Here is a 13,716-nt window from a genome sequence, read left to right as displayed (position 1 = left end):
GTAGTAGAAATGTTGCACTAGAATGAAATTAGTTGGGAAATGTAATGCATAATTATTGGCAGGGAAAAGATGGTGACAGGGATGCTGGGACGTGCTTCACTGTGCACCGTGGTGGCCGCCCCTTGGTGCTTGGCGGTACCTTATAGGGCATCAAGGGGCAGTTATTGTAGTCTCATCTTACAGCAAAACAAGTAAAAGAAAAAAAATAGTAATAATAATAATAATATAAAAATTTTTTTTATCATTGTCTTGATGAGCACAAATCTTTCCCTGCCAATACATAAACAGCACATTTTTTCACTAAATTTCACCATTGTAGTACACATTTATACTAGTAATGATGACCTGTAGACTTTCCAGGCATGACAACACTTGAAACACAACCATTTTGTTAGCTACAGCATAGAGCAGCCACCAGACAGCCTTCCCCCACGTCAGCATGTCACACACTGAATCTGTCAGTCTGCTTTCAAGAACACATGAGGGACTAACAGGAGTTGCCATGTACTTAATTTCCTGCAGATTCTTTCACACCAAGGAGTAGCAAGTTGGAAGTCTGTGATTGTAACTATCCTGCTCAATTTCAGCTTCTATTCTAATCTCTACTTAATCTCCATATAGTTCCATTTTGGCCATAAGTCACTGTTTACTTAATCAATCCCTCCTAAGACACTGCACTTTTTTCAGATTATAGAGCTGATAGGTCTCGGTAGGGGGTTGAGTGGTGGCTTGAGAGGGCCTTGGTGGGGGCTGACAGGGTTTGGTAGGGCTTGGCAGGGGTGACAGCAAAGGCTTCTGTTTAAAATCTCACATCTCAAGCCACCTCATTACTTGAGAGGTGACAAAGGGCTTGGCAGAGCTTGACAGGGATTGGTAGAGGTGACAGAGGCAGGCAGGAGTGACAGGGGATGACAAGGAACACCTCAAAATTAATGTACACGCATGTACAGACCGACTGCCCCTCTAAAAATGCTTCAAACTTTCCTTGTTTTGTATAAGCTTGAGCACCTGGTACACTCACGGGCACACAGCACCCCCGGGCCGTCCCCCAACACCTCAGGACTCGGGAAAGGGGGGGTCCCAGGCCGGGATGGAAATAAATAAATAAAAATAAAAGCTGGAACCGGCCTTACCTTTCTTGAGGGCGTCTTCTTTATGTCTGTACATATTTCCACGGTGGCACACGCTACTAGCCGCCCCCTGGACACGCCTCTCGCCACCTCACGCATGTACAGACCGACTGCCCCTCTCTGAAAAGCAACAAATTCAGCCCTATATCAAGTCTGACTCGTGCCTGTTTACATTTCTCTGGGTCTCTGTCAGGGCTCAGGCGTGTAGAATGAAAGAATGATAGAAAACGAAAGATTTTCAGGGGAAACTAGTTATAAGTCTATTATAAAATACCGTGATACAACCACTAATAATGTCTTAATAATGCACTTTTTCCTAACAGTATACTGAGGTCGACAAACTGAAAGGCTTTGGAGTAGTCAACAAAGACTGATTTCACTAATTAATTGCTTGGTATGTCAGTCACTTTGAATCGTCTTTTTGCCTTGTGACTAATTTTTAATGTCTCGGTTAGGTTAGGATAGGTTAGGTTAGGTTAGGTTAGGTTAGGTTAGGTTAGGTTAGGTTAGGTCAGGTCAGGTTAGGTTAGGTTAGGTTAGGTTAGGTCAGGTTAGGTTAGGTTAGGTCAGGTCAGGTCAGGTTAGGTTAGGTTAGGTTAGGTTAGGTAAGGTTAGGTTAGGTTAGGTTAGGTTAAAAAAAAAAGAGATTTTTTTTCAGGTGAGGGCCAGTTAGGTTGTTTTTGTGGTACAGATTTAAGGTACAGTGACACATGGTACAGTGGCTTATGGTGAAGGTAGACAAGGCCTTCCTGCACCATTAGCACCATAGAGTACAGTGCTGTCGTACTGTAGCACTGAAATATTAAGCAAACACAAAAAAAAAAAGATATTTTTTTTCAGGTGAGGGCCAGTTAGGTTGTTTTTGTGGTACAGTTTTAAGGTACAGTGACGCATGGTACAGTCGCTTATGGTGAAGGTAGACAAGGCCTTCCTGCACCATTAGCATCATAGGGTACAGTGATGTGGTATTGTAGCACTGAAATATTAAGAACACGAAAAAAAAACGATATATTTTTTTTTAAGTGAGGGCCAGTTAGGTTAAGTTTTTGGGGTACAGTTTAAATGTACAGTGACGCATGGTATAGTGGCTTATGGTGCAGGTAGACAAGGCCTTCCTGCACCATTAGCACCACACAGAGAGAGAGAGAGAGAGAGAGAGAGAGAGAGAGAGAGAGAGAGAGAGAGAGAGAGAGAGAGAGAGAGAGAGAGAGAGAGAGAGAGAGAGAGAGAGAGAGACTTAACCAAACCTAACTGAATTAATATAAACCTAACCTGATGGAAAGAAATAAAGAAAAAATAAAAGCTGCAACCGGCCTTACCTTTCTTGAGAGGCGTCTTTTTTATGTTTTTACATATTTCCCTGGTGGCAGACGCTACTAGCCGCCCCCTGGCGACACCCCTCGCCACCTCACACATGTACAGACCGACTGCCGCTTTAAAAAGCAACAAATTCACTCCTATATCAAGTCTGACTGGTGCGTTTGTTTACATTTCTCTGGGTCTCGGTCTGGACTCAGGCCTGCAGGATGGGAGAATGTTAGAAAACGAGAGATTTTCAGGCAAAACTAATATAAGTTAATGTTGTGATACAAAACTACAACCACTAATAATAATATACCTCATGTTTTAATAATGCCAAGACAATACAAGATAAACATTAATGACTTACAATGAAAAACAAGATGGAGATAGACAAATTAGGAAAGAAATAGGTTTCTATAGAGTATTACTGTGTGTGTGTGTGTGTGTGTGTGTGTGTGTGTGTGTGTGTGTGTGTGTCACTAATTTCTATCTCTTTCTCTCTCTCCTGAGAACTATTTCATATTGCTGTACATCAACATGAAATATCACCACACAAGCCTCTCTCTCTTTCTCTGCACCTCACAACACAACACAACACTTTATCACACTAATCAGTAAACAATACCAAAAGCTCCCCTTCTGCAGGCCTGACTCCTCCCTTTCATTCAGACAATTTCTTTCCCTCTCTCTCAGCTTGCCCGCCTTCGTATCTGCGTCTATATTTACTCTTGATTCAAGTATACAACTCTACACCATACTGACCTATAGGTACAGTGCAAATAGCTTTTCTTCCTCCCTGTTTTTCCTGTCTCTCTGCCTGTCTGCCTCTTTCTCCCTCTCTACTGACTCATGGCTCAAAGATACAAGTCTAATTAAGCTTTGAACCTCTCTGTCTCTACAATATCATAAAACCTCAACACTCCAAACCAAACCAACCCTGCCAACACCTACCTGTCTCTCTGCCTCAGTCAGTCAGTCAGTCAGTCAGTCAGTCAGTCAGTCAGTCAGTCAGTCAGCCATTCAACCAGCCAGCTAGCCATTCAACCAACCAGCCAATCAATCAGTCACTCAGCTAGTCAGTCAGTCAGTCAGTCAGTCAGTCAGTCAGTCAGTCAGTCAGTCAGTCAGCCAGTCAGTCAGCCATTCAACCAGCCAGCTAGCCATTCAACCAACTAGCCAATCAATCAGTCACTCAGCTAGTCAGTCAGTCAGTCAGTCAGTCAGTCAGTCAGTCAGTCAGTCAGTCAGTCAGCCATTCAACCAGCCAGCTAGCCATTCAACCAACCAGCCAATCAATCAGTCACTCAGCTAGTCAGTTAGTCAGTCAGTCAGTCAGTCAGTCAGTCAGTCAGTCAGTCAGTCAGTCAGTCAGTCAGCCATTCAACCAGCCAGCTAGCCATTCAACCAACCAGCCAATCAATCAGTCACTCAGTTAGTCAGTCAGTCAGTCAGTCAGTCAGTCAGTCAGTCAGTCAGTCAGTCAGTCAGTTAGCCATTCAACCAGCCAGCTAGCCATTCAACCAACCAGCCAATAAATCAGTCACTCAGCTAGTCAGTCAGTCAGTCAGTCAGTCAGTCAGTCAGTCAGTCAGTCAGCCATTCAACCAGCCAGCTAGCCATTCAACCAACCAGCCAATCAATCAGTCACTCAGCTAGTCAGTCAGTCAGTCAGTCAGTCAGTCAGTCAGTCAGTCAGTCAGTCAGTCAGCCAGTCAGTCAGCCATTCAACCAGCCAGCTAGCCATTCAACCAACTAGCCAATCAATCAGTCAGTCAGTCAGTCAGTCAGTCAGTCAGTCAGTCAGTCAGTCAGTCAGTCAGTCAGTCAGCCATTCAACCAGCCAGCTAGCCATTCAACCAACCAGCCAATCAATCAGTCACTCAGCTAGTCAGTTAGTCAGTCAGTCAGTCAGTCAGTCAGTCAGTCAGTCAGTCAGTCAGTCAGTCAGTCAGCCATTCAACCAGCCAGCTAGCCATTCAACCAACCAGCCAATCAATCAGTCACTCAGTTAGTCAGTCAGTCAGTCAGTCAGTCAGTCAGTCAGTCAGTCAGTCAGTCAGTTAGCCATTCAACCAGCCAGCTAGCCATTCAACCAACCAGCCAATCAATCAGTCACTCAGCTAGTCAGTCAGTCAGTCAGTCAGTCAGTTAGTCAGTCAGTCAGTCAGTCAGTCAGTCAGTCAGCCATTCAACCAGCCAGCTAGGCATTCAACCAACCAGCCAATCAATCAGTCACTCAGCTAGTCAGTCAGTCAGTCAGTCAGTCAGTCAGTCAGTCAGTCAGCCAGTCAGTCAGCCATTCAACCAGCCAGCTAGCCATTCAACCAACTAGCCAATCAATCAGTCACTCAGCTAGTCAGTCAGTCAGTCAGTCAGTCAGTCAGTCAGTCAGTCAGTCAGTCAGTCAGCCATTCAACCAACCAGCCAATCAATCAGTCACTCAGCTAGTCAGTTAGTCAGTCAGTCAGTCAGTAAGTCAGTCAGTCAGTCAGTCAGTCAGCCATTCAACCAGCCAGCTAGCCATTCAAGCAACCAGCCAATCAATCAGTCACTCAGTTAGTCAGTCAGTCAGTCAGTCAGTCAGTCAGTCAGTCAGTCAGTCAGTCAGTTAGCCATTCAACCAGCCAGCTAGCCATTCGACAAACCAGCCAATCAATCAGTCACTCAGCTAGTCAGTCAGTCAGTTAGTCAGTCAGTCAGTCAGTCAGTCAGTCAGTCAGTCAGTCAGTCAGTCAGCCATTCAACCAGCCTGCTAGGCATTCAACCAACCAGCCAATCAATCAGTCACTCAGCTAGTCAGTCAGTCAGTCAGTCAGTCAGTCAGTCAGTCAGCCATTCAACCAACCAGCTAGCCACCCAACTAGCTAACCAGCCAGTCAATCAGTCACTCAGCCAGCCAGTCAGTCAGTCAGTCAGTTAGTAAGCCAGCCAGCAAGCCAGCCAGCCAGCCATTCAGTCAGTCAGTCAGTCAGTCACTCAGCCAGCGAGTCAGCCGGCCAGCCAGTCAGTTAGTTCTGTGGGCCTGTGTATGGTTCTGGTGGGCGTGTGTTTGGTTTGTGTTAGGTTCAGCTAGCCCTCTGTTTGGTCTGTGTTTGGTCTCTGGGCCATAGATGCAGCAAGACCGGTTCAAAATTCCAAGCACTGACGCACTGCACAGACTACCACCTCATGCCTGCTTGGTGTGAAAGAGTCTGCTGGGACAAATGACCTACACAGCAACTTGTATCAGTCCACCAGATGTGTTCCTGGAAGCTCAGTGTTATGGATGCAGTGTGACATGCTGACTTAGGGAAGGCTGTCTGTCGTGGCTGCACCTTGCTGTGGCTAAGAAAAGGCTGTGTTTGTTTGAAGTGCTGTACTGGTCATGCTGGGAAGTGTACAGGTCACCATTAGTAGTAGAAATGTTGCACTAGAATGAAATTAGTTGGGAAATGTAATGCATAATTATTGGCAGGGAAAAGATGGTGACAGGGATGCTGGGACGTGCTTCACTGTGCACCGTGGTGGCCGCCCCTTGGTGCTTGGCGGTACCTTATAGGGCATCAAGGGGCAGTTATTGTAGTCTCATCTTACAGCAAAACAAGTAAAAGAAAAAAAATAGTAATAATAATAATAATATAAAAATTTTTTTTATCATTGTCTTGATGAGCACAAATCTTTCCCTGCCAATACATAAACAGCACATTTTTTCACTAAATTTCACCATTGTAGTACACATTTATACTAGTAATGATGACCTGTAGACTTTCCAGGCATGACAACACTTGAAACACAACCATTTTGTTAGCTACAGCATAGAGCAGCCACCAGACAGCCTTCCCCCACGTCAGCATGTCACACACTGAATCTGTCAGTCTGCTTTCAAGAACACATGAGGGACTAACAGGAGTTGCCATGTACTTAATTTCCTGCAGATTCTTTCACACCAAGGAGTAGCAAGTTGGAAGTCTGTGATTGTAACTATCCTGCTCAATTTCAGCTTCTATTCTAATCTCTACTTAATCTCCATATAGTTCCATTTTGGCCATAAGTCACTGTTTACTTAATCAATCCCTCCTAAGACACTGCACTTTTTTCAGATTATAGAGCTGATAGGTCTCGGTAGGGGGTTGAGTGGTGGCTTGAGAGGGCCTTGGTGGGGGCTGACAGGGTTTGGTAGGGCTTGGCAGGGGTGACAGCAAAGGCTTCTGTTTAAAATCTCACATCTCAAGCCACCTCATTACTTGAGAGGTGACAAAGGGCTTGGCAGAGCTTGACAGGGATTGGTAGAGGTGACAGAGGCAGGCAGGAGTGACAGGGGATGACAAGGAACACCTCAAAATTAATGTACACGCATGTACAGACTGACTGCCCCTCTAAAAATGCTTCAAACTTTCCTTGTTTTGTATAAGCTTGAGCACCTGGTACACTCACGGGCACACAGCACCCCCGGGCCGTCCCCCAACACCTCAGGACTCGGGAAAGGGGGGGTCCCAGGCCGGGATGGAAATAAATAAATAAAAATAAAAGCTGGAACCGGCCTTACCTTTCTTGAGGGCGTCTTCTTTATGTCTGTACATATTTCCACGGTGGCACACGCTACTAGCCGCCCCCTGGACACGCCTCTCGCCACCTCACGCATGTACAGACCGACTGCCCCTCTCTGAAAAGCAACAAATTCAGCCCTATATCAAGTCTGACTCGTGCCTGTTTACATTTCTCTGGGTCTCTGTCAGGGCTCAGGCGTGTAGAATGAAAGAATGATAGAAAACGAAAGATTTTCAGGGGAAACTAGTTATAAGTCTATTATAAAATACCGTGATACAACCACTAATAATGTCTTAATAATGCACTTTTTCCTAACAGTATACTGAGGTCGACAAACTGAAAGGCTTTGGAGTAGTCAACAAAGACTGATTTCACTAATTAATTGCTTGGTATGTCAGTCACTTTGAATCGTCTTTTTGCCTTGTGACTAATTTTTAATGTCTCGGTTAGGTTAGGATAGGTTAGGTTAGGTTAGGTTAGGTTAGGTTAGGTTAGGTTAGGTCAGGTCAGGTTAGGTTAGGTTAGGTTAGGTTAGGTCAGGTTAGGTTAGGTTAGGTTAGGTTAGGTCAGGTCAGGTCAGGTTAGGTTAGGTTAGGTTAGGTTAGGTAAGGTTAGGTTAGGTTAGGTTAGGTTAAAAAAAAAAAGAGATTTTTTTTCAGGTGAGGGCCAGTTAGGTTGTTTTTGTGGTACAGATTTAAGGTACAGTGACACATGGTACAGTGGCTTATGGTGAAGGTAGACAAGGCCTTCCTGCACCATTAGCACCATAGAGTACAGTGCTGTGGTACTGTAGCACTGAAATATTAAGCAAACACAAAAAAAAAAAGATATTTTTTTTCAGGTGAGGGCCAGTTAGGTTGTTTTTGTGGTACAGTTTTAAGGTACAGTGACGCATGGTACAGTCGCTTATGGTGAAGGTAGACAAGGCCTTCCTGCACCATTAGCATCATAGGGTACAGTGATGTGGTATTGTAGCACTGAAATATTAAGAACACGAAAAAAAAACGATATATTTTTTTTTAAGTGAGGGCCAGTTAGGTTAAGTTTTTAGGGTACAGTTTAAATGTACAGTGACGCATGGTATAGTGGCTTATGGTGCAGGTAGACAAGGCCTTCCTGCACCATTAGCACCACACAGAGAGAGAGAGAGAGAGAGAGAGAGAGAGAGAGAGAGAGAGAGAGAGAGAGAGAGAGAGAGAGAGAGAGAGAGAGAGAGAGAGAGAGAGAGACTTAACCAAACCTAACTAACTGAATTAATATAAACCTAACCTGATGGAAAGAAATAAAGAAAAAATAAAAGCTGCAACCGGCCTTACCTTTCTTGAGAAGCGTCTTTTTTATGTTTTTACATATTTCCCTGGTGGCAGACGCTACTAGCCGCCCCCTGGCGACACCCCTCGCCACCTCACACATGTACAGACCGACTGCCGCTTTAAAAAGCAACAAATTCACTCCTATATCAAGTCTGACTGGTGCGTTTGTTTACATTTCTCTGGGTCTCGGTCTGGACTCAGGCCTGCAGGATGGGAGAATGTTAGAAAACGAGAGATTTTCAGGCAAAACTAATATAAGTTAATGTTGTGATACAAAACTACAACCACTAATAATAATATACCTCATGTTTTAATAATGCCAAGACAATACAAGATAAACATTAATGACTTACAATGAAAAACAAGATGGAGATAGACAAATTAGGAAAGAAATAGGTTTCTATAGAGTATTACTGTGTGTGTGTGTGTGTGTGTGTGTGTGTGTGTGTCACTAATTTCTATCTCTTTCTCTCTCTCCTGAGAACTATTTCATATTGCTGTACATCAACATGAAATATCACCACACAAGCCTCTCTCTCTTTCTCTGCACCTCACAACACAACACAACACTTTATCACACTAATCAGTAAACAATACCAAAAGCTCCCCTTCTGCAGGCCTGACTCCTCCCTTTCATTCAGACCCTTTCTTTCCCTCTCTCTCAGCTTGCCCGCCTTCGTATCTGCGTCTATATTTACTCTTGATTCAAGTATACAACTCTACACCATACTGACCTATAGGTACAGTGCAAATAGCTTTTCTTCCTCCCTGTTTTTCCTGTCTCTCTGCCTGTCTGCCTCTTTCTCCCTCTCTACTGACTCATGGCTCAAAGATACAAGTCTAATTAAGCTTTGAACCTCTCTGTCTCTACAATATCATAAAACCTCAACACTCCAAACCAAACCAACCATGCCAACACCTACCTGTCTCTCTGCCTCAGTCAGTCAGTCAGTCAGTCAGTCAGTCAGTCAGTCAGCCATTCAACCAGCCAGCTAGCCATTCAACCAACCAGCCAATCAATCAGTCACTCAGCTAGTCAGTCAGTCAGTCAGTCAGTCAGTCAGTCAGTCAGTCAGTCAGTCAGTCAGCCAGTCAGTCAGCCATTCAACCAGCCAGCTAGCCATTCAACCAACTAGCCAATCAATCAGTCACTCAGCTAGTCAGTCAGTCAGTCAGTCAGTCAGTCAGTCAGTCAGTCAGTCAGTCAGTCAGCCATTCAACCAGCCAGCTAGCCATTCAACCAACCAGCCAATCAATCAGTCACTCAGCTAGTCAGTTAGTCAGTCAGTCAGTCAGTCAGTCAGTCAGTCAGTCAGTCAGTCAGTCAGCCATTCAACCAGCCAGCTAGCCATTCAACCAACCAGCCAATCAATCAGTCACTCAGTTAGTCAGTCAGTCAGTCAGTCAGTCAGTCAGTCAGTCAGTCAGTCAGTCAGTCAGTCAGTCAGTCAGTCAGTTAGCCATTCAACCAGCCAGCTAGCCATTCAACCAACCAGCCAATAAATCAGTCACTCAGCTAGTCAGTCAGTCAGTCAGTCAGTCAGTCAGTCAGTCAGTCAGTCAGTCAGTCAGTCAGCCATTCAACCAGCCAGCTAAGCATTCAACCAACCAGCCAATCAATCAGTCACTCAGCTAGTCAGTCAGTCAGTCAGTCAGTCAGTCAGTCAGTCAGTCAGTCAGTCAGCCAGTCAGTCAGCCATTCAACCAGCCAGCTAGCCATTCAACCAACTAGCCAATCAATCAGTCAGTCAGTCAGTCAGTCAGTCAGTCAGTCAGTCAGTCAGTCAGTCAGTCAGTCAGCCATTCAACCAGCCAGCTAGCCATTCAACCAACCAGCCAATCAATCAGTCACTCAGCTAGTCAGTTAGTCAGTCAGTCAGTCAGTCAGTCAGTCAGTCAGTCAGTCAGTCAGTCAGTCAGCCATTCAACCAGCCAGCTAGCCATTCAACCAACCAGCCAATCAATCAGTCACTCAGTTAGTCAGTCAGTCAGTCAGTCAGTCAGTCAGTCAGTCAGTCAGTCAGTCAGTTAGCCATTCAACCAGCCAGCTAGCCATTCAACCAACCAGCCAATCAATCAGTCACTCAGCTAGTCAGTCAGTCAGTCAGTCAGTCAGTCAGTCAGTCAGTCAGTCAGTCAGTCAGTCAGTCAGTCAGCCATTCAACCAGCCAGCTAGGCATTCAACCAACCAGCCAATCAATCAGTCACTCAGCTAGTCAGTCAGTCAGTCAGTCAGTCAGTCAGTCAGTCAGTTAGTCAGTCAGTCAGCCAGTCAGTCAGCCATTCAACCAGCCAGCTAGCCATTCAACCAACTAGCCAATCAATCAGTCACTCAGCTAGTCAGTCAGTCAGTCAGTCAGTCAGTCAGTCAGTCAGTCAGTCAGTCAGCCATTCAACCAACCAGCCAATCAATCAGTCACTCAGCTAGTCAGTTAGTCAGTCAGTCAGTCAGTAAGTCAGTCAGTCAGTCAGTCAGTCAGCCATTTAACCAGCCAGCTAGCCATTCAACCAACCAGCCAATCAATCAGTCACTCAGTTAGTCAGTCAGTCAGTCAGTCAGTCAGTCAGTCAGTCAGTCAGTCAGTCAGTTAGCCATTCAACCAGCCAGCTAGCCATTCGACAAACCAGCCAATCAATCAGTCACTCAGCTAGTCAGTCAGTCAGTTAGTCAGTCAGTCAGTCAGTCAGTCAGTCAGTCAGTCAGTCAGTCAGTCAGCCATTCAACCAGCCAGCTAGGCATTCAACCAACCACCCAATCAATCAGTCACTCAGCTAGTCAGTCAGTCAGTCAGTCAGTCAGTCAGTCAGTCAGCCATTCAACCAACCAGCTAGCCACCCAACTAGCTAACCAGCCAGTCAATCAGTCACTCAGCCAGCCAGTCAGTCAGTCAGTCAGTTAGTAAGCCAGCCAGCAAGCCAGCCAGCCAGCCAGTCAGTCAGTCAGTCAGTCAGTCACTCAGCCAGCGAGTCAGCCGGCCAGCCAGTCAGTTAGTTCTGTGGGCCTGTGTATGGTTCTGGTGGGCGTCTGTTTGGTTTGTGTTAGGTTCAGCTAGCCCTCTGTTTGGTCTGTGTTTGGTCTCTGGGCCATAGATGCAGCAAGACCGGTTCAAAATTCCAAGCACTGACGCACTGCACAGACTACCACCTCATGCCTGCTTGGTGTGAAAGAGTCTGCTGGGACAAATGACCTACACAGCAACTTGTATCAGTCCCCCAGATGTGTTCCTGGAAGCTCAGTGTTATGGATGCAGTGTGACATGCTGACTTAGGGAAGGCTGTCTGTCGTGGCTGCACCTTGCTGTGGCTAAGAAAAGGCTGTGTTTGTTTGAAGTGCTGTACTGGTCATGCTGGGAAGTGTACAGGTCACCATTAGTAGTAGAAATGTTGCACTAGAATGAAATTAGTTGGGAAATGTAATGCATAATTATTGGCAGGGAAAAGATGGTGACAGGGATGCTGGGACGTGCTTCACTGTGCACCGTGGTGGCCGCCCCTTGGTGCTTGGCGGTACCTTATAGGGCATCAAGGGGCAGTTATTGTAGTCTCATCTTACAGCAAAACAAGTAAAAGAAAAAAAATAGTAATAATAATAATAATATAAAAATTTTTTTTATCATTGTCTTGATGAGCACAAATCTTTCCCTGCCAATACATAAACAGCACATTTTTTCACTAAATTTCACCATTGTAGTACACATTTATACTAGTAATGATGACCTGTAGACTTTCCAGGCATGACAACACTTGAAACACAACCATTTTGTTAGCTACAGCATAGAGCAGCCACCAGACAGCCTTCCCCCACGTCAGCATGTCACACACTGAATCTGTCAGTCTGCTTTCAAGAACACATGAGGGACTAACAGGAGTTGCCATGTACTTAATTTCCTGCAGATTCTTTCACACCAAGGAGTAGCAAGTTGGAAGTCTGTGATTGTAACTATCCTGCTCAATTTCAGCTTCTATTCTAATCTCTACTTAATCTCCATATAGTTCCATTTTGGCCATAAGTCACTGTTTACTTAATCAATCCCTCCTAAGACACTGCACTTTTTTCAGATTATAGAGCTGATAGGTCTCGGTAGGGGGTTGAGTGGTGGCTTGAGAGGGCCTTGGTGGGGGCTGACAGGGTTTGGTAGGGCTTGGCAGGGGTGACAGCAAAGGCTTCTGTTTAAAATCTCACATCTCAAGCCACCTCATTACTTGAGAGGTGACAAAGGGCTTGGCAGAGCTTGACAGGGATTGGTAGAGGTGACAGAGGCAGGCAGGAGTGACAGGGGATGACAAGGAACACCTCAAAATTAATGTACACGCATGTACAGACTGACTGCCCCTCTAAAAATGCTTCAAACTTTCCTTGTTTTGTATAAGCTTGAGCACCTGGTACACTCACGGGCACACAGCACCCCCGGGCCGTCCCCCAACACCTCAGGACTCGGGAAAGGGGGGGTCCCAGGCCGGGATGGAAATAAATAAATAAAAATAAAAGCTGGAACCGGCCTTACCTTTCTTGAGGGCGTCTTCTTTATGTCTGTACATATTTCCACGGTGGCACACGCTACTAGCCGCCCCCTGGACACGCCTCTCGCCACCTCACGCATGTACAGACCGACTGCCCCTCTCTGAAAAGCAACAAATTCAGCCCTATATCAAGTCTGACTCGTGCCTGTTTACATTTCTCTGGGTCTCTGTCAGGGCTCAGGCGTGTAGAATGAAAGAATGATAGAAAACGAAAGATTTTCAGGGGAAACTAGTTATAAGTCTATTATAAAATACCGTGATACAACCACTAATAATGTCTTAATAATGCACTTTTTCCTAACAGTATACTGAGGTCGACAAACTGAAAGGCTTTGGAGTAGTCAACAAAGACTGATTTCACTAATTAATTGCTTGGTATGTCAGTCACTTTGAATCGTCTTTTTGCCTTGTGACTAATTTTTAATGTCTCGGTTAGGTTAGGATAGGTTAGGTTAGGTTAGGTTAGGTTAGGTTAGGTTAGGTTAGGTCAGGTCAGGTTAGGTTAGGTTAGGTTAGGTTAGGTCAGGTTAGGTTAGGTTAGGTTAGGTTAGGTCAGGTCAGGTCAGGTTAGGTTAGGTTAGGTTAGGTTAGGTAAGGTTAGGTTAGGTTAGGTTAGGTTAAAAAAAAAAAGAGATTTTTTTTCAGGTGAGGGCCAGTTAGGTTGTTTTTGTGGTACAGATTTAAGGTACAGTGACACATGGTACAGTGGCTTATGGTGAAGGTAGACAAGGCCTTCCTGCACCATTAGCACCATAGAGTACAGTGCTGTGGTACTGTAGCACTGAAATATTAAGCAAACACAAAAAAAAAAAGATATTTTTTTTCAGGTGAGGGCCAGTTAGGTTGTTTTTGTGGTACAGTTTTAAGGTACAGTGACGCATGGTACAGTCGCTTATGGTGAAGGTAGACAAGGCCTTCCTGCA

At 45.2% G+C, this 13,716-nt stretch overlaps 1 long non-coding RNA gene across 1 annotated transcript in view; it reads right to left on the bottom strand.

Moving 5' to 3' along the window:
• The window catches only part of LOC135113872 (uncharacterized), a 30,788-nt gene extending 22,317 nt beyond the window's left edge, over nt 1–8,471 (bottom strand). The window contains exons 1-4 of the long non-coding RNA XR_010275096.1: nt 8,276–8,471; nt 6,958–7,074; nt 2,450–2,649; nt 1,134–1,250 (exon numbers count right to left, since the gene is read on the bottom strand). This is a non-coding gene — a long non-coding RNA (uncharacterized LOC135113872). The remainder of the gene's footprint in view (nt 1–1,133; nt 1,251–2,449; nt 2,650–6,957; nt 7,075–8,275) is intronic.
• Between the last annotated feature and the right edge of the window lie 5,245 nt (nt 8,472–13,716).

The sequence above is a fragment of the Scylla paramamosain genome, chromosome 26 (genome assembly GCF_035594125.1).
Source record: "Scylla paramamosain isolate STU-SP2022 chromosome 26, ASM3559412v1, whole genome shotgun sequence".
NCBI classification, from domain to species: domain Eukaryota; kingdom Metazoa; phylum Arthropoda; class Malacostraca; order Decapoda; family Portunidae; genus Scylla; species Scylla paramamosain.
This window is presented reverse-complemented; position numbering and strand designations above follow the sequence as displayed.